Below are 15627 nucleotides of genomic sequence, written 5' to 3'. Positions count from 1 at the left end.
AGGCCAGCATCCTTACATTTAGTGTCCTGATCATGAAAGGTCAGGAGGTACTGAACATAAGTAAGAAACAAATCTGGCCCTTTTGTAGAGCAGAGATCAGGGAAAACACATTTTTCTGGTAACCACATCTCAGCTTTACTGAAGTTCACTACGGTCACAGTGAGAAATCCTCTCTGAGTTCAAGTAAACAAAAGGACATTGTAACCAGGCAGAACAGACTGTTTAGCCAGGAAAACATGCAGTGCCAGTCTCCAAAACATTGCCCCACTGGATAAGCCCCTGCAACACAATGATCTCATACAGCTGTCCTGTTGCTCCTAAGTTTAGCTGCCGAAAGCATGGGCTCCAACACGGTGGCACGCTGGGAATGATGCCTCGCTTTCCAAGCAGGGCATGCGTGTCGGCTCAAACTGCCCAGGGCCATGCTGGCCACATAGGTCAGGAGGGTGGCATCAGCCCTGTTTATCAATGTCAGACCCTGAAAGCAGAAAAAAATCCATGTAGGGGGGTGGGAATGAAGGCACGGATGACACAGGAAGCATCGCAAGGATAGGAGGCAATAGGAGGACAGGACAGTTGAAAAGACAGCGCTTAAAAAATATTCTCTCACAAAGTGCTCAAATCTTTTTTAAGCAGCAGGCATGAAGAGTCCTCCTTTAAAATTCCTTTCCTAGAGTGAAAAAATAGATTGGGGCCTGCTAGCATTATTAGAAATCTTCTTATGGAAGAACGTGAGCTGAGGGCAGCCCTGTGTCTGCAAACTGAGCCTGAAAGAGCAGCTGGGCTTCCCGTGTAGGAAGCAGGTAAAGGGCGAATTTCCCCTCCAGGGACATTTTTTTAACAAAAGGCAAAAATAAGTACTTGATTGATGAATTCACCATCCCAGCTGTGAAAATCAAGTAATATTAGAAGGCTCATTGCTGCTGCTGAGTTTGGTATGACTCTTATTGGTGCTGACATGAGTGAAGTGCAGCCAGCTACTCAAATGGGTTGCCCATGAGGCTGATGCCTTATAAAGTTCACCTGCCTCCTTCCTCAGCCAGGACCATTCTTCTTACTTCTCTGCCTCTTTTATTTCACCTCCCTCCTCCCCAAATGGGACACCTCCTCTAACACAATGCTCCCGGTGTTGGCGGCCTCTGCACGATGCCCATGGAAGGAGAGGGACAAAACTGCATCCCCCGGCGCCCCTCGAGCACTCGCTGCCGTACAGCACAGTGGCTGTGGCAGGGTGGGGAGAGATGGGCTCCCACCGGGCAGCACCGGGCTGGGGGTAGCCAAAAACTTGCGGCATCACTCACCCCTGCCATGCACCGTGCCACTGCAATGCTCCAGGCTGAGGAAATGATTTCATCATCCACATGCAGCCCACAGTCGTTACCATTATGAGGGGAGCTGAAATCTCCCTCAAAGGGCAATATGTATTGCATTTACGTAATGGGCCCAGTTCAGAAGTTATGAGGGAGCTTGAACTGCTTTTAACTTTGTGGAAAATCTCAGTAGAGGTGACCCAGCTGTTATGAGAAATATGAAACACTATTCAAAATCTTAACCACAGTTAATTTTTGTAAAGAGAGCTCTAATTCCTCAACAATTTGATTAAATTTTTCCAGGCGTTGCAAGATTTCACTCCTCAGCTGTTGGGGGAAAACCAGAAATTTCCTGTTTAATCCGTCTCCCCAGCCCCCAGCATTCCCAGCCTCGAATTAAAGGCAATAAAAATGAAGCTTGGCCATAAAACCTTCCTGCAAAATCCATCTGTTAGTGACCGGCACTATGTAACAGCAAAGATGAAGTGGGCTCTGAAGTCAATGAATGTTCACGAGATAACTGATTAGTGACATTTAAAGATAAGCCAAATTGTTGACAATCTGAATTAATTTCTTAAAATATCAACAATAGTGAGAGGGTTTTTATTATATAAGGTTAAATATCTGGGACTGCATTAGTTGGATGTTGTAGTAAGATCACTGCAACTAGAAAACACTTCAGCACAGCCCACTCCAGCTGTCCCACATGATTCATGTGTGGTTTAAAGGGGCTGCAGGGAAAAGAAGTTTAAAAAAAAGAAGAAAGATGGGAAAGAGGTGATATAACTGAAAACTGCCCAGTATTGTGAGTGCCAAGATTCCCAAGTTTGATTCATTTTTAAGTCAAAATAGTGATTTCTGCATTTTGTAATTGATCATATCTGCAGTAGACCTTTTATTAACCTTGATAAAAAGACAGAAATGTTAAAAATTAACATTTCTGGGCTGTGATCCAGGATAATTAAAATACCATCTTGCCCCAGCTATTAGTGCCATAACAATTATAATGCCAGCAAGGCCAGGCCATTAGTGTTTGGGTGATTAAAATACCAGCCTGGTCTTCTACACCCAGAGTGATTAGTATGTTGTCAGCCCGGGCTATTAGTGTTAGCACCACCAATAGTGTGGAATTGTATAGTCCTTTGAGAATTTGATTTAGGCTCAGATTAGCCTGACATGCTGCTTTTTCATTAAATATACTTTTCATTATTGAAATACATATATGCATATTTCAAATATTCATAGAATCATAAGAAAAACATGTTTTGGTGCATTTGTACCACCATGATAATGAAAATTTAGCATATTGTCTGGGTAGGAGGAGTCATGAAAAGACTGGATTATTGAGTAAGAATTCCAAGCAGGGAAATTAAAACAACGATGATGATGTGTTCACCCTCTAACTAAAATGCAAATGCCAGCTCTGTCAGCCCATGGCAAGCAGCCCAGCCAGAGCTGTGCAGCCTGACTGACCCCATTTGCCCAGGGCGGTAGATGTATTAACTACTGCAGTGCCCTGCAGCCCTCTCTCCTTCCTTAAGGCAGGTGGGGAACAGCTGATGTGAAGAGCTGGCTTTGACACCAAGTGTTTGAATTCAGGAGATAGGCTTTTTCTATGATTAATACGGGCAACACCAATGGAGGGGCAAATCTCTACATTAAGGGCAAAAAGGCTATGGAAGATGCACTGGCAGAGACCTGAGCTCAGGCTCCCCAGGGAGGTGGGACCATGAAGAACCAGGTATGCAGAAGCTGATACAGGAGGCTGAAACCATGTCACAGCAGGTGGTTGGGCTGTAGCACTCAGAGCATCAGTGTAAAACTCAGAATTGCATCTACACTGCTTCTTAGGAACAGGATAGGATTCATACATATACATATATATACTATATACTATATATATATTCATATAGGCATATTGACCATTTACTGCTACTTTTTATATCCTGTCTTTTAACCAGCTATCCAGATATAGCTGGATCCTGTGGTCTTATCCTGTGACCACTTAAAATTCCTTAAAAACCTTTGGCAGTAAACTCAAATGCCTTTGGAAATCTAGGTAGACAGGATTGCCAATATCCCTAAGTACTGATTCTCTCATTTCAAGTAGGTATGTGAAGTATGATTTGCACTTAAAAAAATTCATATTGACTTTTCCCCAATGTCACAGTTATTCAAGTGTGCTCTAATTTTATTCTTTATTAGAAATCTTGTGAAAGTCTCCTGTACAGAACATACCAGTCTGTAGTTCCTCAGCTCCCTTTTGGAACCCTTTCTAAAAACTGGTCTCATCAGTCACTTTCCAGCCCTGTGGGAACCAAAGGGGTTTGAAACAAAAATTACAAGCATGGACAGTCATTCAGGTATTTCATTCCTGAGTTATCAAATTAACTTCTTTTTGACAATGTCTAGGTGAAACATCTGGCCCTGGTAATTTGTTACTCTTCATTTTATCTACTTTTCTACACATACTTCACTTGAAGGCAGCTACTCCATGTAGTTTCCGTCTGAAAGGATGCCAGCATGGAGATTTCCCTGTGCTCTGTTGTGGTGAACATAGATGCAAATAACCGTTTCAGCTTTTCCTGCTATGGGCTTATTTTCTTTACCATGGTAGGATTTTATGGAAGTGTTTGAAAATGATACAGGATTAGTTTTGCACTTTTGCAGATTGTTCCTTTGTAGCCAGCTCAGAGCTGTGTCACTTCCAGTTTTGGTTTATTTATGAAAGGATATTTTCCTGCATGAGAAGATGTTTCACCTAAGCAATAGTAGCTATACCTTCTTAAACGTGATATCACACAGAGTGCAAGATAGGCATGAGCTAGCATTAATCATTATGTTCAACAGTCAGAGCAGAGTCATGTTTAACACATTATTTGCCATGATTTAAATGCCAACGAAATACGCTCAAGAGAGAAAGGTGAAAAGACTCTTATGTAACAATTTCCACATACCTCAACAGATATAAGTAAAGCTGGGAAAACATTTCAGGGATCTCTTGTACCTGCGCACTGGGGATCACAACAGAACAGAAGAGTCAGCTGTATGAAATGAGGGGTGTTAAACTGGGTTTTGAAGACAGACTGGTAGCATGAGTCAGACTGCAGTGTCAACAAGCCTTCACCCTGCCTCCATCCTGCAGTCAGAGAAAAGATTATTAATTACTATAATAAATAATAATAAAATAATATATAAAACATGCATATATTACATATTACAGAATCACAGAATGGTTGGGGTTGGAAGGGACCTCTGGAGATCATCTAGTCCAACCCCCTGCCAAAGCAGGTTCACCTAGAGCATGTTGCACAGGGTCACGTCCAGGCGGGTTTTGAATATCTCCAGAGAAGAAGACTCCACAACCTCCCTGGGCAGCCTGTTCCAGTGCTCTGTCACCCTCAAAGTAAAGACGTTTTTCCTGATATTCAGATGAAACTTCCCATGTTTCAATTTGTGCCTGTTGACCCTCATCCTGTCACTGGGCACCACTGAGAATAGTCTGGCCCCATCCTCTTGACATCTGCCCTTAAGGTGATTGATAAGTAAGTATTGATAAGATCCCCCCTCAGTCTTCTCTTCTCCAGGCTAAACAGACCCAGTTCCCTCAGCCTTTCCTCGTAAGACAGCTGCTCCTGTCCTCTGATCATCTTTGTAGCCCTTCGCTGGACTCTCTCCAGTAGTTCCTTACCTTTCTTGAACTGCGGGGCCCAGAACTGGACACAGTACTCCAGGTGTGGCCTCACCAGGGCCGTGTAGAGGGGGAGGATAATCTCCCTTGACCTGCTGGCACTCTCTTCCTAATGCACCCCAGGATACCATTGGCCTTCTTGGCCACAGGGGCACATTGATGGCTCATGGTGAACTTCTTGTCCACCAGAACTCCCAGGTCATTCTCCACAGAGCTGCTTTCCAGCAGGTCAACCCCCAACCTGCACTGGTGCATGGGGTTATTCCTCTGTAGGTGCAGGACCCTACATTTGTCTTTGTTGAACTTCATGAGGTTCCTCTCTACCCAACTCTCCAGCCTGTCCAGGTAATGCTGAGTGACAGCACAGCCTTCTGGTGTATCGGCCACTCCTCCCAGTTTTGTGTCATCAGCAAACTTGCTGAGGGTACACTCTGCCCCTTTGTCCGGGTCATTGATGAATAAGTTAAACAGGACTGGACACAGTACTGACTCCTGGGGAAGTTATTAGTGAGTGAGAGCTATTTGCAAGATTCTACGTGATTCTGATTTAATCCTGGTTAAGCAGGATGCCAAGAAGGTGCAAAGAACAGATTCAGAGAAGCCCTAGAAATACGGTTAGAAAAACAATGTTCACAGAATCACAGAATCAATCAGGTTGGAAGAGACCTCTGGGATCATCGAGTCCAACCATTGCCCTGACACCACCATGTCAACTAGACCATGGCACTAAGTGCCATGTCCAGTCTTTTCTTAAACACATCCAGAGATGGTGACTCCACCACCTCCCTGGGCAGCTCGTTCCAATGTCTAATGACCCTTTCTGAGAAGAAATGCTTCCTAATGTCCAACCTGAACCTCCCCTGGTGAAGCTTGAGGCTATGTCCTCTTGTCCTATCACTAGTTGCCTGGGAGAAGAGGCCGACCCCCACTCCACTACAACCTCCCTTCAGGTAGTTGTAGACCTTGAAAGAAGAGATTAAACCTACTTAATTTGTTTATCAAAAGGAAGGTGAAGAAAAAATATGACTGATCATCAGCAATACCCATGGAGAGACAGGAAGAAGAAGATATTTCTGTAGCTACTGGACAGTATTAAGTTCTTGTTCAGAAACGCTCTTTTTTTCATGCATTTTTTCCTTTTTTTTATGTGGCTATATTCCACATTTCATTTTTACATTTTTTAGCAGAAATTGATCCTTGAGCATAAAGTTAAGAAGTATTTCCTTCTCAAACAACCTTCCTAAATCAGTTTTCACAACCTTCTTGATAACCAGCTTTGCCTTTTACCTCCCATTCATCTCTGTTGTGCACCACTGTATTGGTCTCACTATCAGACAACTCACTCATGGGGAAAATCTTGTTCATCTTCCCTTATCTGCTTTTTGTCTGGCTCAAGAGCTACTCCCTGTTATTTTTTAGTTTCTCTCATGTTTTATTGTGTTTAGGCTCTACCTGCAAGTCAAGAAGTCATTCCCAAGGGGGTGAACCAGATTTCTCCATGAGCTGCAGAAATACCTCAGCCGTAAGCAGGATTTCTCTTAGGATTTTGCTGATAACGGCCTTGCTTTTTCTCTTCTTCTACCTATCATCTGCCTACACAAACATGTAGCAGGCAAAACAGAAAGGAACGGTCAATGGCCACAATGGCCGTGGGCCACAGAGGGCCCTGAAGCTGTGCTGACCTCTGCCAGGAATACACAGAGCCCAGCACAGCCTGGCCATGGTATTGCTGAGCCCAAAATGGAGCTGCCCCAGGTGCCTCTGCACCTACACTGTGTTCAGTCTGCCACCCAGGCACATAACGATGAATGGGCAGGAACTGTCTGCAACACATGTCAAAACATGCACAGATGTAATGGGAGGACTCTGATTAGTGAACCGTTTTCAATGATAAACTTATAGTGACGCTATCTGTTTCTTTTTAATTGGCAAGAAATATTTTTATTTACCAGGAAGTGTAGACTCTCTTAAGGGGTTAGATGTTAGATGGAGTTCACAAATAAAATAAATAAATAATACAATAATAAATAAAACTATAAATAAAAAAATGAACAAAATAATCACCATAGTGGTACCCCTACCTCCGATGCTGTCACAGCCCTCGGGCTCAATGGTAGCACTGTACTCAGGTACACTCTACAGCTGCTTCATGATGTTTCCTAACAGCTTGTGATTTGACCCAAAGTGAGCCTAGCAGACCCATCCCACCAGAAATGTCAGACTCAAAAGCTTCCTTTCTGTTAGTTACCTAAGACAGGTGTACAAGAAAAAACTGATTTCACGGGGTGCCATCTCTAATAGGTGCTCTGATATTTTCTTTCCTTCAGAGGTACTTCTCACTCCTGTGTCTCTCAGGCAGTGGTGGCCTGATGGGTTTGTACCAGAACTGTTTCTGCGTCTCCTCTAGCAGCACTGCACTGCATTTCTAGCGACTCCATAAGAATATGAAACTTTAAGGCTGGTGCTTGCTTTATTTGTTTAGATTTTTCACTGTTTAAAATATCAGCTACTAACTTTTTGATAATGCCCACTCTTTATTATAAATTGCTGTGGTTGCAAGGTAAGGGTGAGCAGAAGTTATATCATTAACTTAATCATCCCTATAAACATATGGAATCCCTTCATGTCTGTACATTTTGTTAGTCACTGTACTTTTCTGGGTCTAACTGGAGTCCTCTGGAAGCCAGCAGGCATCCCTTCAGCGGGTATTAATTCACCTAAGTCTCAGTTTCTCTCCACCGTGAGTAACATCTGACACCCAACATTGCACTTCCAACATCTGTTTAGGTTATCTCAGGCTGGTGTCAGAAGCCTGACATGCCTTTCCTTGGCATATTCCTTCCTGAAGCAAGGCTGCCATCAGCTGCAGCGCCAGCGCACTTGGAAGCTCTTTCGTGCACAGCTCTCTCAACGCCTGTAAGCACTCGCACAACCCAAAGCCTGCCAAAATCTAGGGGAGTGTTGCTGGGTGGCTGGGAGGCGTATTATTCAATACGCCAGAAATCACGCTGAAAATCACAAACAGTGATGTTGTTCTATCAAACGAGGATAACGTCCACAGTTTTGGTGATAGATAATGATTTCTTTTCAGCATTCTTGTAAGTGACTTCAGATTAATTAATATTCTTACTTTCAGTTTTCTTGCCGTCACTGGGTTTGGATCCACTTTATCACAACGCTGCATCTTTCAGGCTTGCCAGTTCCTCATTCAGGAGCTCCACCAGAGCTAATGGAACATGCATTTTGGTGGACTTAAGGATCACACTCACACGGGATGTTGGAGCAGACACAGCTTGATTTTCCTGTGCTCTGAACCAAAAGCTGTTTAACTGTGATTAGCACAATCCTGATCCCCGAGCTATTAAGCTCTGCTGAGAGGCAAAGTATATTAGCTTAGGCTGGATGCCACATAAACACTTGGAGCAGGGAAAGAGTGAGCTCATGTTGGTCTGAAAAAAATTGTGTAGCCATATCCATTGTCTATATGCATGAATCTATTTCTAATTATAATTTGCAGATGACACCAGACAGGTGGGGGATTAGTGAATACACTTGAGAGCAGGCCATGCAAAGGGACCTAGACAGGATGGATGAATGGTGCAACCTTATGAAATTCAAGGACAAATGCGAAGTCCTGCTTATGGAAAGGAAGAGCCCATGGCACCAGGACAGGCTGGGACTGCCTGGCTGAGGGCAGCTTTATAGAGGAGGCCCTGGGGGTTGGTGGGCAGCAAGCTGAGCATGAGCCAGCAGTGACCCTGGCAGCCATGAAGACCAACAGCATATTGGGCTGCGTGAACAGGAGCAGAGTCAGAGACCAGGGGAAGTGATTATCCCCTTCTACTCAGCACTTATTAGACCACATCTAGATTACAGCATCCAAATTTGGGGCCCTGAATACAGGAGAAACATTGGCTAACTGGATAACTGCTAACTTCAGCAGAGGCCACCAACATGGTGGGGGCTGGAGAACCGGCCTTATGAGGAGAGGCTGGAGTGGGCTTGTTCAGCCTGGGCAGAGATAGCTTCAGGGGACCTAACAGCAGCTCCCAGTGCCGTCAGGGTGGTCATTGAGGAGAAGGAGCCAGGCTCTTCACAGCAGTGAAGAGAAAATCGGTGTACTGGTTTTGACTGGGATAGAGTTAAATTTCTTCATAGTAGCTTGTACGGGGAGAAGTTTTGGATTTCTTCTGAAAATAGTGTTGATAACACAGGGATGTTTTAGTTACCGCTGAGCCGTGCTTACACAGCGTCAAGGCCTTTTCTGCTCCTCGTGCTGCCCCACCAGCAAGTAGGGGTGCTGGGAGAAGTTGGGAGGGGACACAGCTGGGACAGCTGACCCCAACTGACCAAAGGGATATTGCAGACCATATGGCATCGTGCACAGCAGTAAAATTGGGATGGAAGTTGGCAGGGGTGCCGCTGCTCAGGGACTGGCTGGGCATCAGTCAGTTGGTGAGCAATTATTTTCATTTGCATCGCTTGTTTTTATTCTTGGGTTTTATTTTCCTCTCTCTTTGTTGTTTTGGTGTGTGGGGGGGGGTTCCTTACATTTTTTAAAATTCTTTTTAATTATTAAACTGGTTTTATCTCAACACACAAGTTCCTTTCTCACTTTTACCCTTCAGATTCTTCCCCCCATTCCACTAGGGGAGAGTGAGCAAGCGACTGTGTGGTGCTTAGTTGCCAGCCGGGGTTAAACCATGACACCTGAATAGAAGTCTTTTCCCCATGAGGACACCCCAAGCAGAGGCAAGGTTGCCCAGAGAGGTGATGCACTTTCTGTCTTGGGAGGTTTTCAAGCTCTGACTGGATGAAGCCCTGATCAGCCTGATCTGACCTCAGAGCTGACCCTGCTGTGAGAGAAGGTTGGACCAGAGGCCTCCTGTGGTCCCCTCCTGCCTAAGTTATCCTGCAGTCCTCTGATCCTCCATGTCCATCCTCTTGAAAACGTGTCCCTCTAGTCCATTAAAATTCTGGGCAGACATCACAGCAATGGCTCCACTTCCCTCCTGTGGTGCATGCAGAGCCACCTCTTCCTGCACTATGTACCTGCCTGCAAGACAGCTGAAACAGTTTTATTTGGAAAGCAGCATAGAGGAGAAGCTTCCTCATCCCTCCTATGAGTAGTTATTGATGAAAAAAAAAAAAAACAAAAACGAACAAACCACTGCACCTTTATCTTACTTTCACATAAATAGGTCAAAAAACAATCATGAGAGCCCCTTTATCTCTCCATTGGGAAGATCAATGCGAATCTGGGCTATCTGCCTTGAAGACTCACATGTGGGTACGCTTCCATAAGATATCTTAGAAGATCCTAAAAAAACTCTATGAGTAGTATGTGAGTGTACATTTGTATGCGATATTGTTCTCAGATTGTCTCAAGGATAGTTCTGGTCATGGCTAAAGGGTTTTATTCCCAGACCAAATGCATTGTTCGTAATTTTTTAAAAAACTGGAACCAAGTTGCTGGCAGTTGGACTACATGATCATTGTAGGTCCCTTCCAACTGAACTATTCTATTCTAAGTACTTCAAGTGTTGTTCTTCAAACTCATAGTTTAGGTATTTTTGAGGAAAAAAAAAATCCAGAATGCAGGGAAGAAAACAAGAAATATTAAATTATGTAAGCATAAACCCACATTTTTTTTAACTCCACAAAACTGGTATTACAGGAAGAGATAAAGAATTGCAGCATTACTGCCTGAGGAAGGATGAAAGATCATGTCCCTCAAACTGGGATGGAAAAATCTCTTCTGTTGAGACTGTGTGTCAAAGGATATATACACAATGAATAGAGGCACCAATTACTCAGAAAAGCGTGAATTTTCATGTAATATGTTTTTAAAATACAGCAAGGTACGCACATTTATACCAGCACTAGCATCAAATAATAGTCATAGCACTGTTTAATTTCTTCTTGTTAATTTGCACTTGCATTCACTTTTTCATTTCCACTCTGCTCCCCCAGCAGGCAGAGCCTTGCTGTCCATGTCAGGGTGTCACAGTTTAAAGCTGGGCTGGCTATTAAACTGGTGGCAGATGCTCTCTATTAACCCTCCTCCCCACCCCAGAAGGGAAAGGGAAAGGGAAAACAGAGAGACACTTATGGGCTGGAAAGTTAAAACAGTTTTAATAAAATATAATAACGAAAAAGAGTATAGTAATAATAATGGAAATAATCAAATATATACAAATATATACAAAACCAAGATCGAGCTCCCCCGACGTCGGTCACATCACTCCTGGCACTGCAGCGCAGGCTCCGGGAAGGCCCAGGCTGGGCCCAGCGACGGACAGGAACTGGATTCAGGGATGCACGGATCGGGATCGGGGGCAGCAGGAAAATGGACAGAGTCCTTCTTGGACACCGGCCATAGCAGAAGGGAGGTGAGACCCTCATGATCCCCCCACTTTATACTGAGAATGACGTGTATGGGATGGAATACCTTCGTTGGTCAATTTTGGGTCACCTGCCCTGTCCGCTCCTCCCTGCAGGTGCGACCCCCCCTTCAGCTCTTCACTCATAAGCAGTGAGGAATTTAGCAGTGACCTTGGTTTCTCTAGGAATAAGTACAGCAAGAGCCTTTCTGCATAACATCCCTGCCAGTGCCTCAGTGATAACTATAAACTTTGAGCGTTATCAGTCCTGGAAGCTGACACTGTCTGCAAAACATGCAGTTAGTTTCAGAAAGTGCAGTTACTTAGAAGAAGCTTGGCTGACAGTAAAAGTCGCTGAAAGTAAAAATCACTGAAAGGAAGATCGGTCTGGTTTAGGCCAAACCAGGACCCAGGGAGAGCAGGACCCAGGGTTGCTCCCCCGATTTCCACCACGAGAGGTCCCCCGAGCGCCGTGCGTGGGGCCGCGGGGCTGCTCCGCGCTGGCTGGCGGGGGCGCGGCTGCTCCGCGGGCACCGCGCAAGGCGGGGCAGGGCTGCGGCGTGAGCCTGCGGGACAGCGGGCCCCGCGTCCCGGGGGATCCTGAGCAAGCCGCTCAGTCAGACCTGGGTATCTAAAACTAAGCACCTAACTGTGAGGCTCTATTATCGAGTGCACCCTCAGTAAGTTCATAGATGACACCCAGCTGGGCGGGCGTGTTGATCTGCTGGAAGGTAGCAAGGCTCTGCAGAGGGATCTGGACAGGTTGAATCGATGGGCCGAGGCCAACTGTATGAAGTTCAACAAGGCCAAGTGTCGGGTCCTGCACTTGGGGCACAATAACCCCATGCACCACTACAGGCTTGGGGAAGAGTGGCTGGAAATTTGCCTGGCAGAAAAGGACCTGGGGGTGTTCATCGATGGCCGGCTGAATATGAGCCAGCAGTGTGCCCAGGTAGCCAAGAAGGCCAACACATCCTGGCTTGTATCAGAAATAGTGTGGCCAGCAGGACAAGGGCAGTGATCGTCCCCCTGTACTCGGCACTGGTGAGGCCACATCTTGAATACTGTGTTCAGTTTTGGGCCCCTCACTACGAGAAAGACATTGAGGTGCTGGAGTGAGTCCAAAGGGAAACGAAGCTGGTGAAGCGTCTGGAGAACAAGTCTTATGAGGAGCAGCTGAGGGAACTGGGCTTGTTTACCCTGGAGAAAAGGAGGCTGAGGGGAGACCTTATTGCTGTCTACAAGTACCTGAAAGGAGGTTGTAGCGAGGTGGGTGTCGGTCTCTTCTCCCAGGTAACAAGTGATAGGATGAGAGGAAACGGCCCCAAGTTGTGCCGGGGAGGTTTAGATTGGATATCAGGAAAGATTTCTTCACCAAAATGGTTATCAAGCATTGTAACAGGCTGCCCAGGGGAGTGGTGGAGTCACCATCCCTGAAGGTATTTAAAAGATGTGTAGATGTGGTACTTAGGGACATGGTTTAGTGGTGGCCTTGGCAGAGCTAGGTTAACGGTTGGACTCGATGATCTTAAAGGTCCTTTCCAACCAAAACAATTCTATGATTCTATGGTTCTATAACATGCAGCAGAGAGCGGAGTCTGCTCATAGCTTGTCCACCAAAGTGTGTAATTGTGTTTGGAGTTCCTTTACATGAGAAGGTATTTAAAATAATGGTATCTGCAAATTCCTGCCTTGTTGTCTCATGTTTGCAGTTTTATGTCCCTTTGTTTCAAAGACTGAAGTTATACATGTTCTTCAATAGAGTAAGTTAAAAAAAATAACAAAACCAGAATTAGAAAAAAATGGCATTGACCAAATATTCAGAATAATTCAGAAAAATGTTCTGTCTCTACGAGGCCTCAAATAAACCAAATTACTGTCACTTCCCTCCAAAGTAACTTTTAAAATTATAATGGCAGTGCAAATTTCTGGGTGCTAGCAGGAGCCCTGAGCAAATGGACATGCATTATACCTTCTTTTCACGCAGTACTTGCCATATGCTTTCACTGAAGCATATTCTGAGCTGCATTTTGGTAGGCATCCAGGTGACTTCAGGCATGGGTGTGCTCCAGCCAAATTGTTAATATGAATAATGATTCGCGGTAGTGAAAGCGACACATATCTACACGATATTCATCCATATGAAAGGCCGGTGCAGGTGGCAGCATATTAGCCACCCTGTTAGTTTTGGTCAATGCTGCATCTCAATGGTTGTCACACATCTTTTTTTAAAAAAATTTAAAAGTCATGTGAGAGACCAGATCCTTGCACGTTAATCACCATTGCAAAAGGGAATGGTGAGGAACAGGTTAGCTTAGTTGTACAGTTAGAAAGAACCAGGTGCTAAATTTGGCAAGACTGTGCTCTCACCTTAATCCAACAAAGCATGTGTTTAATTTTAAGTTCATAAGTGATTCATTGACATCAGTATGGTTATTCTCATGTTTGAAATTAAGCACCTGTAAAAATGCCATACAGGGTTGGACCTCTCCCTTCAATACCCTGAGTGTACACACAATAGTGCCCTTTGTAGTGTCTGAAAATCTGGTTCCTCAGCTTCCTTTGCCTGCAAGTGATACTGCAAATAATATGACAAGCAGGTCCTTTCGGGCCCAGTCCTGCTGTGAGCTCCACTTAGGCAGACGTCAAAGCCATCGAGACTCTCTGTAGCCCAAGCCTCTTAAAGCCTGTTTGCATCAACTGCAGCAATGAATCTGGGCTCCTGTTGCATTCTTTCCGCATCAAACTTAGTCTCAAGCTATGGCAAAACAACTTCAGCCTGGTAATTCACAATCATTGCTGCATCAGGGGAACAGCTTTAGAGTGCATAAAATTTATATAGTGCCTTGTAGTGACAAAATACTCTGTTTACTTACAGCCTCCAAAATTCTGTAAGTGACTTCTGATTATGACACTGTAAGAATACAGTCCAGTAGACTTAAATGTTTGTTTTCCTAAGCTTCCTAAAAATCTTGCTTAATTCCCAGATGGAAAATGTTCTGTAAGTGTATAGCATTGTTACCAGATGAAACTGCTGAATTAGCCTGAATATGAATATACCTGAGAATGATGCCTCAGTAACATACCTCAGCGATGTACTACAATACACAAAGCAGAGTGCATGTATTTGCATGCAGCTAGTCATAAACGCTTATGCTTTAGCACTAGATGACCTAGGGGGGAAATGAAGTAACCTTGTAAGTGGCTGATTAGAAGGGAAAAATGTTATCCTGTCATTAAAGAGTGACTGAAGAGGGGAATAAATTTCCAGACTAAAGACATGAACTAAAAGAATTTGAATTACTTTCTGATGTTAAGTACATCAGGCATTTGGACAGTGGCCACCACTGCAAGACTACTGTGTGGTGAGCCAGGAGTCATGTTTGTCACGTAACTGTCACCACAGAGGAGTGAGTGAGGAGTGCCCGTCCCAAAGGGCGATAGCACACTGGTTGCATGGACTGGTTGGATCTGAGTCACACGGTGAGTTATAACCATATGAAGTACCAGCTTGGTGCCTTACAGTAGTGCCTTTAGCCATGGCACCGGCTTTTTGTTTTGATAGCAAAGAGACATGAAAAATATGTGTGTGCATGTGTATTCATACATACACTGAATTCCACTTATAGAAAATAGGAACTGCCCCTTAAAAAGGGCTATTGCAGAGATTAGAGCAAAAATGTGAGAAGCAGATGCCTTGAGTCTGGCTGCTAAAATTGTACTTAGACACTAAAGTTTTGAAAATTGTTAGTATCTACTCGGTCTTTCTCACATGAATAGGAAGTGCAACACAGGGCTTATATACAATCACAAACTGAGGTTTTGAAGCCTAACCTTTTCTTAAAATCTTAGCCATCATGTAGAAACAACTTCAACAAACCCATATGTTTACATCAACTTTGAAGAAAGAAAAGCATGTGAAAATTTTCTTCATAGAGCACACTTTTCTACAGGTTATTAAACAATTTGTGATCACATAGTCGCACTAGCAGAATGTGTGTGATACACAAACATCACCACTGCTGTTGTGTTTGGTTATCAATGTGTTTTTCACCCACCACTTTATTTACTCTTTTTTTCCTTCCCTTCCGCATCGTGTAGACAGTGGTTCTAACAGCCAGGTCCTGCCACTGGGTAGAGAAGGCACCTTCTGTCCTCTCTCTTCACCCTGGCACTCTGCATACCTCTGACTTCCTGTTCGGATCAACCCCCTTGCTGCCTTATCACCTGAAGTGTAGGAATT

This window comes from Nyctibius grandis, chromosome 2 (genome assembly GCF_013368605.1).
Source record: "Nyctibius grandis isolate bNycGra1 chromosome 2, bNycGra1.pri, whole genome shotgun sequence".
Classification (NCBI taxonomy): Eukaryota; Metazoa; Chordata; class Aves; order Nyctibiiformes; family Nyctibiidae; genus Nyctibius; species Nyctibius grandis.
This window is presented reverse-complemented; position numbering follows the sequence as displayed.